General features: G+C 35.7%; 1 protein-coding gene and 1 long non-coding RNA gene across 4 annotated transcripts in view; one reads left to right on the top strand and one right to left on the bottom strand.

Moving 5' to 3' along the window:
- LOC114006011 (uncharacterized) overlaps positions 1–23,456 on the bottom strand; it is a 33,549-nt gene extending 10,093 nt beyond the window's left edge. The window contains exons 1-4 of the long non-coding RNA XR_003547784.1: positions 23,312–23,456; positions 12,101–12,168; positions 7,218–7,322; positions 3,430–3,549 (exon numbers count right to left, since the gene is read on the bottom strand). This is a non-coding gene — a long non-coding RNA (uncharacterized LOC114006011). The remainder of the gene's footprint in view (positions 1–3,429; positions 3,550–7,217; positions 7,323–12,100; positions 12,169–23,311) is intronic.
- ANGPT1 (angiopoietin 1) overlaps positions 1–24,412 on the top strand; it is a 277,865-nt gene that overhangs the window by 28,249 nt on the left and 225,204 nt on the right. The gene's annotated exons all lie outside the window — the stretch shown is intronic.

Below are 24,412 nucleotides of genomic sequence, written 5' to 3'. Positions count from 1 at the left end.
AAGCATGCCAGTTGTGTGCATGTGCATGCCCAAACTCCTGAGAAGAGAATGGAGAATGGAGGAGAAGGGATTGTGGCATGATCATCCTTTCTGGGGGTTGTTTTCTCTCTTTATCGCTCTCATTCTATTTTTCTCTGGCTAGTGCAAACACCAATAACAAATTTAAAAAAAAGATGTTGAGCCACTTGTCCAACACATTATGTTTTAATTGTGATTTAAGGTTATCTTCTCCCTTGAAAGTCTTTGTTCAGAGTCTGCTGCCTAGGCATGACTTTGAGTGAGACCTGGATGAAGAATAGCATTCCATCATTCTACTTATAGCCCATCAAGATGGAATGAAGTCCTTAGGTAAAAATGAAGGAAAATAAACAATTTAATTTGGATATGTTTCCCAATTATAAGTTTTAAACAATTAGTATTCAGGAAAATGCTGAAACCCCTGCATTTTTCTTGGTATTAAGAATTATTTTTTTTTCTTAATCCTTTTTTACTCTAACCTACATAAAATGTAAGAGGTAGACTAGGCCTGGAAGGTTTAGCATAGAGCAATGAGGAGCAAGAGATGATACTAGCTTTTTGTGAGGTAAAACCCTACTTTAGTGGAAGAACCAGAGATCCTTCTTTTCAGCCTTAAATCCACCTCTGTGGGACTGGATCACAGTTTCCTTGAGGAGTGCTCCTTTTAAAAACAAATAAATTATCTCTAGTGCTTAATACAGATATCTTTGGGATCCAAATGTGCTTTATTAATAATTTCACCAATAGGTATTAACCTAAATGCCTCGGAAAACCTTATCCTGATTCATACCTCATACTCAGTGAAATGGATATTTAAGCAATTGAATTGCCCTTTAGAATTTAGAGGAAATTTGCAAGTTGTTTAGTCTAACTTCTCCTTGCATACAAAATACCTCTCGCTCAGTTCAACCTACCACAATCCCCATTATAACACCCCGATAGTTGATTGTATAGTCTGCTCACATACTTTCAGTGCCAGGGTTAGCTCTAGCTGGACAGTGGAAAGACTCCTAGAAGGAGTAGGAGTTCCAAGCATTAGAAAGTCCTCCCAGATGGAAATCTTTTCTGGAACTTGTTCCTAGAACTATACCTCCTAGCAATATATAAGTTAAATTAATGTGCACTTGGCAACCTCCTAAGTATCTGAGGACAGTAATTCAGTGGAAAGAGTTAGACAAGGATTATGAGGACAGAAGTCCCACACTAGTTTCTTGCCCAAAATTATGTTTGAAAAACTACTAGTTAGCATGATGTTTTAAATCAACTTGCCCCAGGAAAATAATATAGTAATGTGGATTATTTATCCTTAGCACATAGTTGCTACTAGCAGTCTTAAGAGATGTTATTTAGCTCTATATTGGATTTATTTGGAAATGCAGGTGTATGCTTAAGGGACAAAGATTGTAAATTTAGACTCGTCATTTAGCATATATGGGGAAGAGTGTATCTTTGGTCACTTCTTAGTCTTTTAGTGAAATTTTGTTATAGTTCTTTAATATTTCACCCTGAACTATGTAACCATACTGTGATTATTATCTTCAGCCATGTCTCTTAATTCTTTAATATGAGGTAAAAAATTGGCTCAGCTGGGAAATTTTCATGTCCCCTCTACACTGATTTATTTCGCTCTGTTTTCCCTGCTTTGTCTCATGTGCACATCCTATCCCTAGTCATCACCCTTACTATACAGTGTTGGTATTCACGTCTGACTCAACTCCTGACGATAGTACTTACTATAATCCAAGTTCTGTCTACAGGATTTACCTATTAACTCAGTTAGTCTTCACAGTGAATTGATTGGGTTGTAACTATTATTCCCATTTCAAAGGACAAGAAACTGTGGCACTGAGAGTTGAAGAAATTATTCAAAGATATAAAACCCCAAGTTCCAGACTGCTTGTCTAGAATAACACCTAGAAGGCAGAAGAAGGCTTTTATCCTAGTAAAACACCTCATATGTTGCCTTAAACATGCTAGGGACTAGATAGAGATAGTTGTTGGGAAAGTCAGGGTGCATTTTCCTATGCTTTTCCATGCAAGAATGCATCATGACTTTCCAGACCACCCAATAGTATTAAATGAAGGGATGAATGAAGATTCTTTTTCTAACTACTGGAAGTATTTTCCATGACGGAAGACATAAAGAGTCAAGTCTTTAAAACTGCAAAAGACATTAAAAATATGTCCCGTTCAAGCATTTATTTTGTACTTGGAAAAACCACAATGCCTAGAGCTATATTGTCTGCTCTGCTCATGGTCGTTTTGTAGTTTAGCTAGCATGGTTATTTTACCTTGACCACATGCCAGAAACTGCTGCAAAGGCTCTTCATGTATTATCTCACCTAATCCTCGTCTGAGATGAATGATTTTATTAACTTCATTTTAGACGTGAGGAAACTGAGGCATACAGAAATGATCCAATGTCACATAGCCGTTAGATGGTAGAGCAGGGACAAGAGCTGAGGTTGGCTCACTTTAGAATTTATGTTCTTACCCGCCATCCTACCTCAGCTTTCACTTGCCTAATTACGGTCAGATCTAGCTGCAAGTGAGTGCTCAATCCCAGAGTCTCTTCTTAACCTGTTCCTATATTTCAAAAAATACAATTGTTCTAATTTTAGATCAATCTTTACATAGTCTAAATTTAATAGCATACTTAATATATGATTTATGTAATGTGAGATTTAGAGTTTCTTGATCTTTCAATATATTCTACATGTCTACAAAAGTTACTGAGAGAAATCCTTATGCAACTTTTAAAGAAATCCTTTACCCTGAAGAAAAACAATTTAAAAAGGTTATTTATGAGTACTCTAAAATTGCCAACAACTATACACAGGAGTTGAAATATATATTTATATTTATGTATTCATATCACCTAGCTTATTCAAAATGAATTCAGGATATTTTTTCTGCCAGCATCGATTTCTATTTTTTTTTGGGGGGGGGCAGTTGCTATAGGGTGCATGCACTCACCAGAAAGACAGAGACAGACAGAAAGCAAGAAATCACCCCCCAGTGGGGGATAGCCATGCTGCAATCCCTTCTCCATTCTCCTCGGGATCATGGGTGCACACCACATGCGCCCAGTGTGAGTTGAAGCCACTGGGTTCAGGACTTGAACTGCGGTCGACTACATGAGAGTCCAGTGACGTAGCCATTATACATCTGTTAGTCCCGCCATGAATTTCTATTTTTAAAAAATGTAGCAGAATGACGAAGTCACTGCCTTCTATCTATTTACAGACAGATGTATTACTGTTGAAAAGATATTAATAGAATTCTTATTGATCCTAGATTAAGTGGAATATATTCCAAGTCACAGGAAGATACTGAGAGGCTGTATTATTTACCCATGCTGCATAATAAATTATCCAGAATCTAGATCTTGTAACAATACACATTTATCACCTCAAATTGCTGTTGGTCAGGAATGTGGCACAGCTCAGTTCACATGGCTCCTCCACTTCAGGGTCTCTTCTGAGGCCATAATCCAGGTGTTGGCTGAGGCCAAGTTCTCTGAAAGACAGACTGGGAAAGATAGGTCTCTTGAATTCAGTTTCTCACAGGGAGTAGAATGTAAGTCTCTTGCCACATGGGCCTCTCCAACATTCAGCTTGCTACATCAAAGCATGCATGCTGAAAAGGCCAAACAGTCTACTAGAAAAAATGGAAGTGACAGTCATTTGCAACCATAACAAGAGTAGCATCTTATCAACTTTGGAGTAGTTTATTGATTAGAGCAAGTCACTCAATCCAACACATGTTCTGGGGAGGGAAAAACACAGGTATGTGAGTTTTATAAGGCAAGAGAGATATGGCTATTGTAGAAGCTTGCCTACCACAGGGATAAAATTAGAAACTTTCTTTTATGAGTTTAATGACTTTCTCCCTCTGTTTAGAGTTGTGTATTTTGCAAGGGAGAAGGTAGATTGGTTGGTTGGTTGGCTGTTTTATGCTTGCTATTAGTTTATAAATTATATTTAAAAGAAAAAAATTCTTTTAAATGTTTTTACCTTATATTGAAGATTGTGTTGAACTTTGGTTGAAAAGCAGCAAGAAATTGTTTTTGCATGTTTGGGTATGTGATTCATAAACCCTGTACTTCTAAATGGTCCTCCAAACCCACATTGCTTTTTATTCCTTTATCCACGGGGCCACCAGTAGAAGGAACCCTGATGTTCACCTGTGAGATGAGGACCTGTGTGCCAGCAACCTCATCTGTGAAGATCTTATGCATTTAACCCATCAAATTCTAATGTCCCCTTTTTTTGTCTTCACCAAAGACTTCATTGTTAATTCTGTGATTTTCACACTAATACTTCACCCTCAATTTCTGTGTGTGGTTGAACCTAGTTATCTAGTCAATGTTGGCTTTTTCATGCGAGGCTTCATGCAACCTAGAGCTAGTCAGTGTTGCTTACCTCATGGTAAGAAGTCCTAACAGGATTGGTTCCACGTTTGACCTTCAGCTTTGTCTCTGTTTCCTCTCTTTACATCTTTGCCAAAATCAATGTCATTGTGACTACCATCTGAAAGCGTGTACTTAATTTCAGTTGAACTAAAAGTGCTGGTAGCTAATCCCTCAGTGAATGGAAGCATACAAAACCTGTATTGTCTCCTCCAAAAAGTTTATAATCCAAGATAAAGCACTCATGAGAATACTTTGCAGTTAATGAATAAAACTTGGGCCACATGAGTGTTCTTAACTTGTACTTTGTTTATTAAACGGAAATTTCCTGCACTTGTCTTGTGTATCTTCTGACAAAAAATTATAAGTAATACACGTAAAGATTTATTTCTAAAACAGTTATTGAATGCATTTTATTCATTTCAGTTTGTAGACAGAACCCCATATATCATCAATATACTCTTATTTTTTATATTTAAACATTTATTTATTTATAAGAATACAATCATCATCAAGCAAAGTATTACTGGCATACAGAATTGGTTTGTTACGTATGGTATACTTTGTCTATGGCATGTTTTCCATTTGAATCTGACCTCAAATTGACTAGAATTTAATAGATTTGGTAAGATTAAGTGCACGATATAATGGAATTCTGCCAATATTTTTTAAAATGTGTTTTATAGACTCTGAAACACCAGTGATTTAAACAGCATCATCACTGTAGGTGAAAATATAAAAAACACTGTCTACTAAACCATGACACCATCATTTTTCATTTATTTATTTTTTAGTGTGATTTCTGGTTTTCATATAATCATTGAATGTTTTGTTTGGGGGTATAGTGTGGTTTTTCAAGCATACACACAATGTGTTATAATCAGTCAAGGATTTAGACATATTCATCTTCCTCAAATTGAACACTACGTTATGTTGTGCACTTTCAATTATAGTTCTGTTTTTTTAAAGTATACATTAACTAATACCATCATATCTTCCATTTTTGTGTAAGGTATATTTTGAAAAGTTAAAATGTGAGGCTAATTAATAGTAATCATTTGGAGATGGAGGATCACCAAGTTGCTTCATTTAAATATCTGCTATGAATACAGACAAGTGACTGCTACTTAGGATTTTTAATAGTATGAGTACTCTACACTAAAATTTAGTTGATGTTAGTCCTAGTTTTATTAATCACTGAGTGTTATAAACTTTTCCACTGAAATGCACCTAAGTAGAGAGAAAGAATAAAGCCCCCCAAACCTTGGGTACAGCCTGAAATGATCTTGCTCATCTTCACATTTATAAATGTAAGGGACCAGCAGTTAGTGTAATGACTATGTTGCTGGACCCCCACGTAGTCGACCGTGGTTCGCGTCCCGGACCTGGTGGCTTAAAACTCACGCCGGGCGTGTGTGTGTGCGTGCGTGCCCAAGATCCCGAGAGGAGAATGGAGGAGAAGGGATTGCGGTGTGGCCATCCCCCCTGGGGGGTGATTTCTTGCTTTCTGTCTCTCTCTGTCTTTAAAAAAAAAAAAAAAAAAAAATATATATAAATAAATGTAAGACAGGAAGTAAAATGACAAGTTATAATTTTAAAATATAAAATAATACTTTTACTTATAAAATTTTACAATAAAATTGACTTTCTATAAAGATATTCCCTATGTTTCTATTGGCTTTGTGTACTATAGGCACATTGCAATGAGTCCTGAGGTTCAAGTGCCCCAGAGACTCAGGCAACCAGAGGCAATAAGTGGATTTAGCAAAGAATCTTCATGAATTTTGATGACCAAAACAAAACAAAACAAAACAAAAACAAAACCTGAAAAAAGGCCAAAAATAAATTGCTCAGTCTCATTAAACAGCATTAACACAAATTTTCTCCCTTGGACTCTATCCAGACAATGCCTTCTTGTGAAGAGTTATGTCTGTTAGGATTTAACTGAAAATTATATCTAAGCGAGAGATAACTGGAATTGCTTTGTTTGATCATTTTTTAAAAATGCCTGTAATTGAATTGAATACTGGTTTTCCTTTCTACCCCCATGTGCATTAATCAGGCAGCCAACTGACTTGCACATAGTGTTCTCTGCATATCTGTGTGTGTGTGTGTGTGTGTGTGTGTGTGTTGCTAAAGTATTTCTTTAAAGAGGCTTTCATTCTCTAGCAAGGATTTAAACTAACCTGAGGTAAACATAGTGGCAGAGTTATAACATTCTGGAGCTGTCATTTAGTCCAGCAGCAGAGCTGTGCTCATCCAGGCATGTACAGATGTTAGAGTTATAATGCACTACTTTGATCTGTTTTATGGGAGATTATTCCTATTTCATTTTTAGCTTTATTCACAACATGAAAATAGATAGCCCAGATTCCCCCCACCTGCTTTTTAATACATCCGAAACATAGTTTCTACATAGAGCTCCTCCTTAAACTTTCCCATCCATGGGACCAATGGATGATATAACAGTTACGTTGTTGGACTCCCTCATAGTCGACTGCAGCTTGAGTCCCAGACCTGGTGGTTTAAAACTCATGTTGGGTGTGTGTGCGTGTGGCACACCCATCCCCCATGGAGGATGATTTCTCACTTTCTATCTCTCTGTCTCTCTGGTGAGTGCACGTGCCCTATGGCATAAATCTCTCATAAAAAAATAATAATAAGTTTCCCACTTCTAATTATCACCCCTACTTGGTCTCCACTCCCCAGCCTCCCTTTTCCAAAAAGAACTGGGAATATAAACATGCTAAAAAAATACATGGGTAAATACAGAATTACAAATATGCACTTTATATTCCCCTGCATCCAAAAATTGTTGAACAATTCTATCTTGAAGATCCCTGGAGTGTTTTACCAGATTCATACTGTGAATGGCTCAGATGTGTTCTTGTCCCTGGAATGGAAGCATAGCGCAGAGACATAAATATCTAAAACCAAGGAATGAAATTACACTGATGCTTTCAGCATGTTTCCAGAGAGTAGGTCAAGTTGCTTAAAATCACTGCAAGTCCATACAGTTTATGACAGAAGTTTTTAACACTTAGTCCCAAACAGCCCTTTGTTCTCTTTTCATTTATGTCCAAAGCAAAAGGCAGAAAGTTGAAAATGAATTTTAGAGTAAATTTATATTTTTATTTAATCCCCTGTACTGTTCATTGGATGTATTTTTAAAGCCTGCCACTTCCTCCTCTCCCTACAGCAATATTGTTCTGGAAAGGCGATCGAGCATATTCTAAAAAGTCTAGGACTATATACAAAAAACCCCAAAAAAACAAACAAACAAAAAATCTTATTTCAGACAGACTGGCTTGACCATGAAACTAAGCAGTTTAAAACTTGTGTTGGTTAATGTAAAGTGAAAGTGGTCATTTTTGAGGTGTAAACATGAAATTGCTGTTAACAATGATAATAGAGCATGTCAGGCTTTCTTGTTTACACCCAATTCCCACATATAAATCTACTTTTGATTCTAATCTTCTTATTTTGTTTTATTGACTCTAATCTTTTCATTTGGTTAAAGTGTTTTTTACTGTGTCCCCATGCAGTTGAGGAGCACTTAGACAAATTTGCTTTTTAAATATAAAATGAAGCCAAAAGTTATTCCATGGGGAAGAGAGAAGGAAGGAGAGTGAGAAAAAGAACAAAGCAAGCAGGGAAACAGAGATGTATGCATGTCTGGAGCCCTCAGAATGAACTGAGCATTCTGAGCCCACTGGTGGTGTGGTGTTTAAGGGGGCTGGATCCCACATGGCTGACTGTGTGGTCTGAGTTCTGGACCTGATAACTTGAAGAAAGACAAAAGGAAAAAGAAAAAGAAAAGAAAAAGAAAAGAAAAGAACTGAGCATTCAAAAACATAGTGATTTGCTGAACAGAGCTCAAGGTTACAAACACTGGCTTTGAAGTTTGGATTTTGACTGTCCTTGATTTTTAATTTGGGCACAGATAGTTGCTAAGTATAATTATATAATTTTCTAGTATTTAACATTTTTAGCCTCAGTTTTGTCATATGCTATATGTAAAAGGAGAATAATAGAATTTATTTGCTAAAGTTATTAGAAGATTAAATGAGGTAATACATACAAGGAAACTGACACAGTACCTAGCACAAAGGATTTACTCAAGTAATATTAGATCTATGGGTCCATGTTCAATGTGTTCACTGTTTATTTAGTGAGAGAGAAGAGAAACTGTTATTTTTGTAAAAATAATTCATCTTCTTTATTTATACTTATAATAAGGGATATATTGCTGCAATAAAGGTTATGTTTTGATGCATTTGAAATTTTCTGTTATTGTTTTCTCTCCCCTCAGTTTAATGAATCATTCAGCTCACCAAAATAGTTTATTAGGTCATTGGAAAAGTCATGAGGTATATTTCTGTTTTTCTATGCAAAAATAAATCATAGACTTTCTCAATGTCCCAGTAATAGATATATAGATGCCATATCTTCTTCAAAATATTTTGTTACTTTTTTATCTCAGTTGAGAAAGCACTTTATGATATTTTAACTTTTTATAGGGATATTGCCAGCCTAAAGTTAATTAAAAGAATTCAGACTTTTCTTTAAAATGGACAATCCTAAAAATTTTTGGAAGAGCTTCACTTTATTAAGGTCACAAGCTGAATTCAAAGTCAGATTTTCCATTAGCAATTTTTTAAACAATACATTCTAATAGAGAAATAACAGTTATTGAAATCTCAAAGATAAATGTTTATTCTTGCATACATCCTGTATCTTATGATCTTAAAATATCCAATTAAACCTGAGCAGACCATTGTAATGAATGTCAGCACCGTCAGTCAAATCTTATTTATCAATACATTGTGGAATTTCAGCTACACATGGACAAGAACTGCTGTAATTTAGCTAGGCTTCAGTTTCAGGAACTTAGAAGTAATTATTAGAACAGACATCAGATGGTCTTCTATTTTATTTTTGGTTTCACACTCAGTATGAATATAATTTTCTATTAAAAATAGCTTATATAGAAATAGGAGCTGAAAAAGATTTACTTACTAATTCACTTCAACCTACGGAGTCAATGTCCAAAGAAAATTTCCTCTTAGGTAATTTTTTCCTGTGTGTGTGTGTGTGTGTGTGTGTGTGTGTGTGTGTGTATGTGTGTGTGTGTGTGTGCGTGTGCACGTGTGTGTTTCCCAAATCGGAAACTTCTTGGGAGGTATAGTGAATGGTTTAAGCTTCAGATAGTAAAATAAATTGTGTGTTTCTGGTAAGGAACATTAACCACATATTAATAGCTTCAGTTGACTAAGACTATGAGGTATAAAAATCTCAGCTGCCTGGTTTCAAGTTTAGTGGTAGAGGTTGCAATTGTACTCTATAACTTAACTCCTCGAAAATAAGTTTGGGATTGGCAAAACATAATTTATTATTTTAAGTTTCTGTTTAGAGGCACTCAGTGTGTTAGAATCAATTTTCAACTCTGTAATCACAAAGAATCTCATACAGAAACCTGAATTAGTCAATAATATTACATCTTTTCTAGTGATGTTTAATTCACTTTAAAAATGACAGCTTAGGGACCAGCAGATGGTGTAATGGTTACATCACTGGATCCCCACATGGCTGACTGTGGTTGGAGTCCTGGACTTGGAGGCTTCAAACTCTTACCAGGCACATGTGTGTGCACGTCTAAAATCCTGAGCAGAAAATAGAGGAGAAGGGATTGTAGTGTGGCCATCTCCTCCAGGGTGGGGAGGATTTCTTGCTTTCTGTCTATTTCTTTCTGCCTCTCCTGCAAGTGCATGTGCTCTACAGACCAAAAAAAAAGAAACTTAAAAAAAAGTGACAGCTTAATTGGTCAACTACTTCATCCCTTAGCATAATTTTGTTGGCTATTACTATTACGGCAAAATATTACTAAAGTATTGCTGTTATTTCTAAATAAGGGTAAAGCATAAGCATATGCTAATTATTTCCTTCTGCCCTCACTATATTAGGTTATTGAGAGCATTTGACATGAAAACCTTTAAAATACACACACACACACACACACACACACACACACACAAGCACACACACATATATATATAACATATATCTATATATGTGTGTGTGCATGTGTGTGTGTATAGTCTGTCATACAGAGTACATGTGATAAACAGTATTGTGTAGACTTTTATTATTCCTTATACTATCTGAGTATGCTATTAATCATATAGTTGAATTCATAAAATAAAAATAGCATATAATACAATTCTACTGTGTTGAGGGAAAATTAAAATTTTTGGCAAACATCCCATTGGCTCAAAGCAGAGAGACAAGTAATTTTCATCATAAAAATATTCCTTTATTAAGTGCTGTCTTCATCAAACTCCTGGGAAAGTTAAGACATTCAAAATAAGTATAATTCAGAGATTTACATTTTATTTATACATTTGGATCTCTAGGTTTTATATTTTTATGTTAGAAAAGTAGATGTTATACACTTTAAGACATGTATTTTGGAAAAATGCCATGAAAGTGTTAGGCTACACTTAACATTTTTATTTCCAGACTCTGAGAAAAATTATGTAAGCAGATTTTATTGTTCATTTCACCTTCTCCTTTGCTCAGTATTATGTATAGTGATTTATCTTCTTTTTAGAAACATCAAATATTTGGGAAGATTTGGGGAAAGAAATTGGGCTAGATAGCTCAAAGTTCAAGTTCAGAGATTTTTAGTAAATTTGTACTTTAAATCAGTGTGACTTTTAGTCATCCATAAATGATTTAAACAAGAAGTCAAAAAGCTTATGACCTCCTCTACATCTCAATTTTTAGAAGAGGACTTTTGACTCGAGATGGTTTTTATTCAGGCCTTGAACCCAGAATACACTGAGCGTGGAGTTTCTTTTTAAAGAGAAATATGCATTTGGAATGTTGTTGCTAGAGAAAAGATTATGCAAACATTTCAGCTTTACTCAAGACATCCAAATTCACAGGAAACTATTTGTGACTTCAACTGCTACCCAGCTTTCTGTTTTAATGTTGACCAACTCATGTTTGGTTGACTTAATCATAACAGTACAAAAGAACATCGTGAACCTATAATGAGATTTAAAAAAAATTTATTTTGTTCATTTGAAAGGCCCAGAGGACCATAACATCATAATGTCCTCCCTTCAGCTGACGTGTCAATGCATATACTAGCTTTCTGAAGTGCACTCTGCATGGTAGGCAGAAAACCAATGAAGATCAACTTTCTGACTTCCTGTCTCTTTAAAAACATTATTGCAGATTCCTTTAAATTCCAAAGTCATGTATTTGGCGTTTTTTTAAGGCTGTTGCCATGTTTGAAAATGTTGACAAAAGCTCTAACAAGAAATGGAATTCTCCAACTGGATTCTTTCTCGAAGATTAAAGCCTTAATTGTGCCTTGTCAGCCCTGTTCACTCTCCTATTCAATTTGTATTTGTTTGTGTGTGTGTGTGGGTGTGATTTGCCACAGGTAAGGACTATTTAAAAAGAGCAAAATCACAAACTTTACCCACAATGACTCATGAAGAGAGGGTGGAAATTACTATACATATCATTTTCTTACCTATAAACTCTCCTTTTGGAACGTTGTATCCAATTCAAAACCTAAGATGGTTCACCAAGATATAGGATGAAAGTATTTATTTAACTTTCCTTCCTAGAAGGGAAGGCTAGGGTTAGACCACTTACCCAGAACTTTGTCAGGGAATTCAGTGATAGTTATTAATCATGCGATCTGGGAAAACAGGAGATGTTTGCTGGAAATGTAAGCAGATAATTCAGTTAAGACATGTAACAAATAACTTAATGTCCAAAGTTTAAGTCATTTAATAGCTTAATAAGTGAGATAATGTCATCTAAAACGAGCCAGATACTGACATTTGCTTACCTTAAACCAAAGAATTCACTATAATTTCCAAACATGATTTGTAAGTGAAGTTATAGAAAATGTTACCTATGTTTTTGAACTAGTCACACAAAGATAAAGAAAGGACATGTTATATAATGAACTTATTTTGAACCAAAAAATGTATGTCATTAAATCCTTCCCACTACTTTTCCTGATCATAGAATCTCAGTAAGGGAAGGAGAGTCACTAAAACAGTAAGATAGCAAGATATCTGGGATGTTTTTAGGTTCAGCAAAAGGCTCTGAGGGCCTATTTCGAGAAGGCCAGAGGAAGACATATAGGAGACGGGGGTCTGTAGAAAGTGTAGAACCTGTTTCCAAACTACTTCACTTTACAAGCACAGGCAGTGTTTTAGGAAAGCATGCTCTGGACATTTCTACTTATCCATTGTCCTATTGTATGTTCTCTGCCTTCTTAATAAGGACATATGAATGTATTTTATAGTCCACTTGACACTAGAGTAGATGTATGAACATATGTAGGTACGTATTTAAAAGACAGAGAGACGCATAGAAGGGTGAATTAAGGAGCCAGAAACAAAGTTAGGCAGGTGAATTTTGTCAGAGAAAAACCTCACATTCCCATCCTAAATTCAAGCCAGTATTAAGTTAATAGTCAGGGTTTGCATTACATCTCAGTCCATTAATATATTGTCTAGCTTGGCTGACAAAATATGCAATATTACTTTGAAGTAGAAAATCTGAAGTAGAAGTACTCATCAGGTTGCTATACCACTACTATGTAATCAAAAGTTAGGCTCAAACCTTATTCTAAATGACCAGCTGTTGTAATCATCAGTTATTTGGTGGACTGGCAGGTGGTGTAGTGGTTAAGGGCACTAGACTCCCACATGGCTGACCATGGTTTGAGTCCTGGAGTTGGCAGCTTGCTTTCTTACTTTTCCTCTCTCTCTCTCTCACTCTGTCCCTGTCTGGTCAAATCTAAATAAATAAATAGTAAAGTTAAATAAAATAATTCTTTAAAAAATAATTAGTTATTTGGAAACTGTTTTCTGTTGTAACAAATAAATAGAATAGACCATCTTGTCCAATAACATTATGTCTTGAGTAGAAAAAAAGATATAAATTAATATCACAATAATATCACAAGCCTAGTGACCTTTTCCACAAAACCTACTAACTATAGCATATTAAGGCTTTGAAGGTCTCTCAACTACATCTATTGGGAAAAAAATATGTGGGATTGTGAACACTATGCTCAAGTTTTTTCTAGAACATTCTCTTTGGGATGTACCAGTAGTTAAGCCAGAAGGGAAATGGAGAGAAGGCAGCTATTGTTTGTTTTCCAGTAAACGGCTCTTATATATACGTAGCATGTGTTCATCACTGAAAAATTGAAAAGTGCTGATAGGTAAAAATAAACAAATAAAAATCAGCTATTATCTTGCACAGATAATAGTAACTATTTCTTACAACACTTTATTAATGATAAACTCCCAGTTGTTTATTTTTTTTTCTTTCACAGAGGTATGAATTTGTTCTTAAAACATAAAACCATTTCATACACGGTGGTTTTTTTTTTTGTTTTTGTTTTTGTTTTATTAGTTAGTTTGTTTTTTGAGAGATTTTTGCTGTAGGGTGCATGCACTTGCCAGAAAGACAGAGAGAAACAGAGAGATAGAAAGCAAGAAATCACCCCCCCCAGGGGGATGGCCATGCCGCAATCCCTTCTCCTCCATTCTCTTCTTGGGATCTTGGGCACGCACTCACACATGCTCAGCATGAGTTTAAGCCACCAGGTCTGGGACTTGAACCACAGTCAACTACATGGGAGTCCAGTGACATAGCCATTACATCAATTGCTGGTCCCCATACACAGTGTTTTAAGATCTATTTTTATCTCAACAATATACTATGTACTTTTTATTTTTTTTCGTATTTGCCAAAGAGAGACAGAGAAGGTAGAAGAGAAAGCATCTCTTTTGGGACATGGTCACACTGCAGACAGACAGAGAGGGTAGGCACTGTGAATACTTATTTTATCTTTCTAAATGTTAATCTTTCTTATTCTATTCATTTTATAAGAAATTTATTTTGGAACTAGTGGCTATCATAATGGTTATGTCACTGGACTCTCACTTAGTTGACCATGGTTCAAGTCCTGGACCTGGAAGCTTCAAATTTATGCCAGGTGCATGTGCTTATGTGCCCAAAATCCTGAGAGGAGAATGGAGGAGAAGGAATTGCAACATGACAATCCCCCCTCGGGGGGTGATTTCTCTATTTCTGTCTCTCTGTCTCTCTTTGTCTCTCTGGCGAGCACACATGCCCAATAGCAAAAATCTCTCTTAAAAAAAAGAACTTGTGGTTAAGACACATACATGCATGCACACACACACATACTCACGTATATATACATATTTACACATATATAGTATAAAATGCACATTTGAGAATGAAGTAAACAGAAAATAAAGATTAGCAATGTAAAATATACACTAGTAGTCCTATGAAATTGCTGGTGGTAAATAAAAAATCAGATTCTAAGTTTTCTGGAGGCAAAGGAAAAGGTAAATACATCACGTGTAAAAATTTATGAATTAGAGATAAACACCATTTCCCTGATACTCAGGTCAGTGAAACCTCTTCCTTTGTTTCTCAATGGGATCACCTTTGACATAGAATGACATTCATCACGTTTCTGTGATGCTGTGATTTTTGTTATCTATTTCCTCATTAGAATGTCTCAATGAGAGTCTCTCTCAAATCACAGATTAAGTGATCTATAAATAGCTAGTTCCATGTTTACACAAGTCACTCATTACAGTCACTGAGAAAAAATGAAGTGAATCATTGTCCCCAGGTAAATCTAGACCTGTTTCTTCAGTGCTAAAGCTCTTGCAACATTGTTAATGATAAGCCAGAACCTTCAATTGATAAAATCTCTTTCCTGGGCTGGATGGAGGGACAACAGGTGGTATGGTGGTTAAGGTGCTGGACTCCCACGTGACTGACCGTGGTTCAAGTTCCAGACCTGGTAACTTGAAAATCATGCCAGGCATGTGTGCATATATTCCAAAAATTCCAGGAGGAGAATGGAAGAAAAGAGATTGTGGCATACCATCTCCCTTCACCCCATGGGGTGATTTATTACTGTCTCTTCTCTTTGGCCACCCTATGGCAAAAACCTAAAACAAAAACAAAAACAAAAACAAAACAAAGAAACAAAACTCTCTCTTTGGTGTAAATTAAGGTCAATATCTTTTAAAGTTAAAATTTTTTTAGGACCATAATGTTCTTAGGAAAATTTTAAGTATAGTAGCATAAGGTGAAACAAAAAATGTATATGTGCATTTGTATGTTTCAGTGTGTGTGTATATACATATATAGTGTAAATTGGGGGGCGTAGTCTTCTCATTTTTAATCCCTTTCCTTTGTACTGATTATTTATTTATTCATTCATTCATTTTACATTCATTCACTGCTTATCATAACAGCATACAAAATGAATTTTTCCCATCCAAAAAACACTGAATATTGGCTCGATCAGATATTACCATACCTATTATCTTCAACAGATAATTTTTCATGTTGTGTTTCTTAACTGTTTAACTCCTTTATTTTCCCCCTTATTCCTTCCCTCTCAACTTCTGACATTTCTTACCCTCCTCCCAAACTGTCTCTGATCCACAGTTCCACAATATCTTTATATTGTCCAATATTCACTTTCTGCCATACAGTGCAGACATTCAGTACATATTAAGTAGGGACATACAATGCCTGTTTTTCATAGTTTGACTTGCTTCACTTAAGGATAAATCTTTCATTTTTGTCCACTTTATATCAAATGCTAGGATCACATTTTTTTTTTTTATGACTGAGTAATATTCTGTAGTATTTTTGTGGCAAACTTTTTCAATTAGTTTGTCTGTCTGTGGGCATTTGGGTTGGTTCTATTTCTTAGCAATTGTAAATAATGTTGCAATAAACATGAATGTTCAAGTGTTTTTCGAACTGAGTTAATTCCTATCCTTTGGGTAGATACCCAGGAGTGGAAGTGCTGAATCATATTGCACTTCTATTTACAGGACTTTGAGGAACCCCCATATTGTTCTCCACAGTGGCTGGATTAATTTACATTCCCATCATCAATGTAAGAGAGTTCCCTTTTCATCACAGCCTCACCAGCACTTATAATTCTTCATTTTTTAAATCGTAGCCATTCTGACTAGGTTTAGGCGGTATCTCATTGTGGTTTTGATTTGCATTCTCCCTTATGCTAAGGGATATTGAACATTTTTTTTTGTATGTTTTTTGGCTGTTCATATGTCTTTCTTAGAGAGTTGACTCTTCAGCTCATTTGCCCATCTTTTAATTGGGCTGGTCTTTTGTTTTGTTTTGTTTTTGAGTGAGCTGTTTAAGTTCCTTGTAAATTCTGGTTATCAGTCCCTTATCTGAGGTGTGGTTTGCAAAAATATTCTCCCATTCCACAGGTTGTTGATTCTCTCTAATTATTGTTTCTTTTGTTGGGAAGAAGCTTTTTCCTAAACCTGTACTTCATATACAGTCAGTGCTCAATTGATGTCTCCTATTGGTAAGCATGATTTAAAAGACAGGTGGTAGGAAAGAGTTAATGTAAATCCTAGAAGTGTAATGTATTTTTATTTAAGAAATACACTCAAAAAGCCACTTTCTCTAGGCCTGATTAGAAGTGTGGTCATTAAAAGTAGGTAGAGAGCTTATATATTGTCAAATAATTTTTACCTAAATGAGATGTGACTTAAAGTAAAAGTATCAATGTGCATTACAGAATCTTCTAGTGACTATGCAGTGGGTAGTCATAAATTTCTTCATTTGTAATATAATACTGTGCAGGATGATTGTGGGACTTATACAAGGGAAACCAAGGAAAAGCAATGAGCAAGATGTCAAGCATAAAGTAAGTGCTCAATAAATATGATTTACTTTACTAGCACTGATATTTCTCAAATTACTATCTGTCCTACTATTTCCTGACTTGAAATAGGAGTACACACACACACACACACACACACACACGAGTTCCGATTTAATTTCTAGTGACTATGCAGTGGGTAGTCATAAATTTCTTCATTTGTAATATAATACTGTGCAGGATGATTGTGGGACTTATACAAGGGAAACCAAGGAAAAGCAATGAGCAAGATGTCAAGCATAAAGTAAGTGCTCAATAAATATGATTTACTTTACTAGCACTGATATTTCTCAAATTACTATCTGTCCTACTATTTCCTGACTTGAAATAGGAGTACACACACACACACACACACACACACACACACACCCTACTGCCAATTTCATATTCTTGGCAAAACCCTTGGAAATATTTCAGTTGGGTTAAGCATTTAGCAGGATATTTTCTTAAAATAATATTAGACTTTGTTTTGTTTGTTTTGGTTGGTTTTGCTTTCTTTTTGAATGCTCTTGGCAATTTCATGTGTGCTTGTTATTCTGATCCAAACCTGGGAGGAAAGTATACCACAACACTATACAATTTATGAGACCACACAATGATTTATAAAAGTCCCCTCCCTGTCGTAGAGCTTTTAATGGGGGAAAACCCATCTATATTGCTGTGTCAAGAAATCACCACCTTTATCGCATACCACAGACATAAATGAACCATATAAAAGCAAATAATCCTTAACTCTACTACAGGAAGCTGGAGCAGAGCTTGAGCTTTAGCAGATGCTCCAAATGTCTAACTAGCTGTAGAAGTCACAGAATGCAGATGCTAAAAAGAAGTAATACAGATAGTTTATCTAGTGTGATGACTTTAAAAATCACATTTTAAAAAGTTAAACCTTTTCCAACAGTATCTAATATCTCATGTGCTTCTTCTATGGACCCATGTCATTTGTTTTGTATCAACTTTACTTGAATTCAGGTAGATCACTTTTGCCACACTGTCTTTTTTATTTTTGTACTTTAATCAAAATGCTAATTAATCTAATGCATTTTCATACTTTAAAGATTTTAACAATTTTCAATTTTTTTTTAAGAGAGCGGTTTTTGCTAGTGGGTGCACATGCTCACTGGAAACACAGGGAAACAGAGAGCGAGAAAGTGAGAAATCACTCCCCAAGGAGATGGCCATGCTGCAATGACTTTTCTTTTGTTCTCTTGGAATTTTGCACATCTGCCCAGTGTGAGTTTCAAGGTGCCAGGTCTAGGACTTGAACTGCATTAGGCTATGTGGGAGTCTAGCACCATAACCACTACACCACCTGCTAGCTCCCATATCCACTCTTAAAGTCAGAATTTAACATCAGATATTTGGCTCCTTCTAAACATTGTGAGTATACATACATTATCACAAATTGAGACAAAACAAGTGCCACCCAAAGGAAATTATTAGATGGATAAATTCAATATAATTCACTCTCAACTCTTTGTCCACAGTAAATATGCAAGAGATACATATACTATCACTATTTATGTAAGTCTTAGAAATAATAACTATTACAACAAACCTTAAAGTTAAAATGCTTCTTGCCTAATGCAGGGAACTCACGCAAGATTTGAAAGTGTACTGCTTCTAAACTAAAGTACATCTTGCTAGATGGTTTGGTGGAAAGGCAGAGAAATAGGTCTCATTTACTGTCTATTGTATAACAGATAACTATGTCCCCATATATTATTTTATTTAGGTACCTATACCTGGACACTGCTGCTTGCCTGTTTTGTCATCTTTGGGACTCACAATCTCAAGTGAAACTGTCCATTTTGGATCCTGTTTTTTCCTAATAGCTTAAGAGTCCCAGTAGTTTTTACTTCTTTTACATTATTAATAAGAGATATATAAAGGCAGCAAAAAATTTTGTCTATAATTTAGGTCAAAACATATACTGTCATGAGCTGCATAGTAATGTTTCCATTAACAATGGTCTGCATATGCAGTGGTAGTCCCATAGGGAGCATATGAATTATACCATATATCCAGGTGTGTAGTATTATACCACCTAGGCTTATGCAAGTACCCTCTGTGATGTTCATGCAATGACAAAATTGTATTAACAGCCAGTTTCTCAAAACATATCACAGTCATGAAGTGACACATGATTGGAGTTTATTAAATAGGTAACTAATTTATATCACAAATGCAATTAAAGCAAAACCATCACCAAGGAGGCACTCTGTCTCTATCCTTTGTATCACTGATGGCCTATTGCAGAGTCAGGAACAATGTAGGATTCCAATAATTATTTGATGAAGGAAGGAATAAACAAACAAGTATCACTAGATACTTAATTAAGGAAATGTCCTTGCTATTTTCACTAGGTATGGCTTACAGAAATCACTGCCTTCCTTTTCTTCTGTGCTTATCCCTGACCCACGGAGTGCATTGGTATTTTTTATGCCTTCTACCATTTCTTCCCCAAAGAAGAACCAGACCATGTTGATTCACACTGTGAACTTCCTTAGAAGACTGATAGACTGATTACCAAACGTCTTTAAATTCTGTGTCTAAATTTTGCACATGTTCAGGTAAAATTAACTCTTTCATATATCTTGGCTTTTCTGTCTCTATTTGCACATACCTATACAAACTCAGATAGTTGTAGTTCTTCTTGAAATTTTCCCTATAGAATGCCTCTTAAAAGATCTTTTTGCATACTTCAATGGGAGTAGTTTTAGAGATCATCTTTGTTAAAGAGAATAATTTTGGCTTAGTGATAGCTAAAATGTTTGCCCCAAATGACAAACTTATTTTCTGTGTTACCATTTCTTCACATTCTTGTCCACCTCCATCCCCTATCTTCCTCAGGACACACACACACACACAAACACACACACACACACACACACACAAAAGCAGTCAAGAGATTATACTTTTCTATTCAGAAATCCTCTGACGTCTTACTGTTTTACTAAATGAGTACAGCAATGTATTTAGCTTTTTGTGCTTTAAATAAGAAAAGAAGAAGTAAGAAAAGAAGAGATAAATGAATTTGTTCAGACAATATACCCTTTACCTGAGGAAAAATTGCACATAAATCAAATTACTGTAAGACACAAGACTGTGTCACTAGTAGTAGGGAATGTAGAGTAATGAATTTACCTATAAAATATAGAGAGCAATTTAGCAAATAATTGCTAAAATGATAAAGTTAATTTATGTAAGTCCTACAAAGGTAACTACCTTCTATAAAGTTAATTTATGTAAGTCCTACAAAGGAAACCAGAAGTTAGTAGAACTTGACATTGATGACAGTTGTGGAAGACATAACACAATTCAGTAATTTTCTTTTATTTCATGTAAATATCAGAGAACAAATGTCAAAGACTGAGCTCTGACACAACAGCAAATCCAGCTCTGCCCCTAATTAACTACATAAGCAAAGGAACTGAGTGAGGCCCCGGGGTTTTGTTCAAATTCGAAGAGAAAGTAGAATTTCAAACTCATGACTTCTAGAATTGTTTTAACTTTTGAAATTCTTTACTCAAATAAGATATTACTCAAAAGTAAGTTTCCAAAACAGGTAATCACTTGATCTGCTTTGCTGACGTGTGTGTGTGTGTGTGTGTGTGTGTGTGTGTGTGTGTGTCTAGATTTCCACTGATAACCTCTTACTCCTGGCCCACAAAGAAACTCTATAAGAATCTTAAATTGCCAAAGGGCATCATTTCAAAGCCACTAACTGGTAACCTTCTGAATTTCTTTAAATTCTATTATTCCCAACCACATATGTGTTATAATCTGCTTGTTAAATATAGTGACATAATAAGCGGAATGACAATCATTTCATTTTAATTACCACACTGAGCACTAAATGAAAATATTTCAGAAAATCATAACATTTACACAAATCTACTCCTCTTACTCTTTTTCACTTTCAACTCACTTCGGGGAAGAAATCTTACTCTGTTTTTATTCCCACTGTTGTGAGTCCTCTGGAAGTCTCCATCCTCATTTCAAGAATGGACCAGTTGCGATTCTATTTAAGTTCAGTCAATGTTGCGTCTCAGTTTTTGGTTCTGATATAGTCCATCCTCAGATGTTTGTGCCTACACCTGATGGGATGTGGTGCACAGGGAAAAAACCAAAGGAGCAGAGTGTGTCTATCAATGTTAGAGAACTGACAATGGGTGAACATGATTATAAAGAGATCTTGAGTTTATTCAGTCACATCCCTATCCACCAAAAAGGACAACACAAATAACAATCTAGCAGACAACAATGAGCTTCACTTGAAATACTGTGGAACTAATAATGATTGAGTATGACTTCTAGTCACTGTTAGACACTTCATTATATTTTTCTCATTTAAACCTCATCCCTACATAGTAGATGTTATTTGCATCTTTTAAAACTGGGAAACTTGATGTCAGAACAATGAAATTGATTTTCCAAAGTCACACTGCTGGGCTGACAGGTGCAGTGGCAGTTAAGGGTGCTGGACTCTCACATGGTCAACCATGGTTCAAGTCCTGAACCTGCAGCTTGCTTTCTCACTTTCTCTCTCTCTTTCTTTCTCTCTCTCTCCCCCTCTCTCCCTCTAGTCAAATTAAAATAAAATAAATTAATAAAAATAAAAAGTCACACTGCTAGTGTGCTGAGGCTCGGTACTCACCACAAGTGAGTCTGAGCCGTTTGCCTTTATGTTGCTCCAGGAGACCATATAGGAGACAGGTAATTTCTGTTCCTAGTTCTGTTCCCATCTCCTCCCAGCTGGGTGATCTGCACAAAGTTACTTACTCTGTGCTTCAGTTTCCTCATTTGTGAAGTGAGGACCATGATCGTACCTAACTGGAGACTCTAAAATTTTTATGGAAGATGTGTAATATGAATAAATCATGTGTGGATATTTTTATTATCATAATTTATTTTATACATTCAATGACTATACATCATTTTTGCACCCAAGTAAATTCATACTTTTGATTCAGTTTTCCATCAACATGTTGGTGTCTGCTCATATAAAGCACTTAGGATTAAAGTAAGTGCTTTTTTCCTGAGCCCCTCCCAATCATCTCCCATTATTTTGATTTGATTATCACATACTACATGTATGCTGTGAAAACTGTATTGCATGTCATAGAGATGTTCAATAGTCAAATGTGCATAAGAAATTATAAAATGAAGTGAAATTTACAAAAATTAACTAAAATAAGTGCTCAGGGAACAAGTGTGGTTATGGTGATAGCTCCCATCAAGGCAGTCACTTTTTCCTTAGTACCATTCCCATTTTCCCTTCACAGGACACCTAGTTTGTGTCAAGCAATCTCTAACAGCTTCAAATGTATCAGTGAACTGAAAGATACAAATCTCTGTCCCCAAGGACTTAGCATTTAGTTGTTCTAGGTAGATGAGACAAATAAGCAACAATAAACATACAGTGTTTGGGTAGGGAGTGCTACAGAAAAATAAAATGCAGAATAGCGTAATAGTGAAGAATGAAGGGCAACTAGTGGCTCAGATCATAGGATAACAGTGGAATCGAAGTAGAGAATTTTGAATATGCTTTGAATGTAGAGTCAGGAGAATTTCCTGAGGAACTGAGTATGAGAAACGAGAAGACAAAGAGGTCTTCAGTCTGAGCAGCAAAACAAGAAGGGGATACAGGGAAGGCTGTGCACAGAGTGAGTCTGAGTGGAAGACCAGGAGTTGAGTTTTTGCTGTCTTTTTAAGAATGCCTATTAGCCTCCTGAGTGAAGAGATCAAGAATAACATTGTCAAGTCTGGAATTTAGGAGACAGATTTGAGTTGACAGGTTAAAACTGAGAGCCTTAAGCATATAGGTGATATGGAAGTCCATCTCTTGTTGTCTGCAGCAGTCACACGTCTGGTCTATTTGATCTTACCCTTTCCATTTTCCAATACATTTTCTATCCTGCCATCACTTATCTTTTGAAAGCAAAACTCCAATCCTTTTATTCTCAGCCTTAAAAACCTAGCCATAATTTCAAATGCAAAAATCAAAATTCAACATGGAGTTTCACCATCTGGTTAAAATCTATTTCCATTTTACCTAGTAACATCCTACTTACCAGTGTAGGTCAGACTCAAGTGTCCACTATTCTGTTCAGTTTTCCTGAACCCCAGCGAGAATTATTCGTTACTGCACTGTGCTTCCTCAGAACATGTGTGCACCTTGCCGTGCTGTCCAGCATGGTAGCCACTGACCATCTCTGGCTACTGTGCACATGAAATGGAGCTAGTCCAAACTGAGACGTGCTGCAGATATAAAATCCACATTTTCTTCAAAGAGTACACAACAACGTAAAGTCTAACAAACATTTTATATACTCGAAAACCTAATATTTTGGTCATATTAGGTTAAATATTATAGTAATTTCACATGTTTATTTTTTTATGTATAACATATTGCAAAGTTTAAAATTATGTATGTGTTGGAGTCAGACTGTGGCACAGAAGAGAAGTAAGAACACTTTGTGAAAAAAATCCCACTTACGCAGGTTCGAGGTTTGCTGTTCTCTCTTTTTTTCTCCCTTTCTCCCTCCAGTATGTGTACATCCATAAAATAAATAAATAAACTTTAAAAATTATATATGTGGCATCTCATCTGTGCCCTTTCATTTATTTCTACTGAACTGTCTATTGGAGTGGAAAGAACCAAGTCTGCAAAAATAATAATGTGGTTTTTTTTTCTAAGTAGAATATGAGTGACCTAGGCCTAGAAAGGAGGCAAAACATGCCTTTGTTGGGGTAATCAGGTTCAGGGGTTCTTTTACTTGATTTTGAGAGTGAGAGACAGAGTTTGGAATTTAGTGACATTTTTCTGTTGGTCTGGCTCAAAAAAAAGGGACATGTGGAGGGGGGGCCTTGTAGGTTATAGGTGGGTTTTACAGTTTTTAGGTTGGTGATTGAAAAAAAAATAACAGTTGCTGAAATCCAAAAGGAATGTACTTTAACAGAGATAAGGAGACTTAATATATAATACAAAGATACTATGCCAGGGACAGAACTTAGGAAGAGTTCCTCTTATCAATGGGTCAAAATGGTCTGTTAATCTTTGTGTGGTGACTCCACCCAGGCCCACTGGAAAGTGTTTTAGAAATAGGAAAAAACAGACTTCTGTCTTCAGAACCCTGCTGATGCATCCCACTATATGATTACACATATGTTAA

The sequence above is a fragment of the Tupaia chinensis genome, unplaced genomic scaffold, assembly GCF_000334495.1.
Source record: "Tupaia chinensis unplaced genomic scaffold, TupChi_1.0 Scaffold145257_1, whole genome shotgun sequence".
NCBI lineage: Eukaryota > Metazoa > Chordata > Mammalia > Scandentia > Tupaiidae > Tupaia > Tupaia belangeri.
The sequence above is the reverse complement of the archived record's forward strand: the minus strand, read 5'-3'. Positions and strand labels throughout refer to the sequence as shown.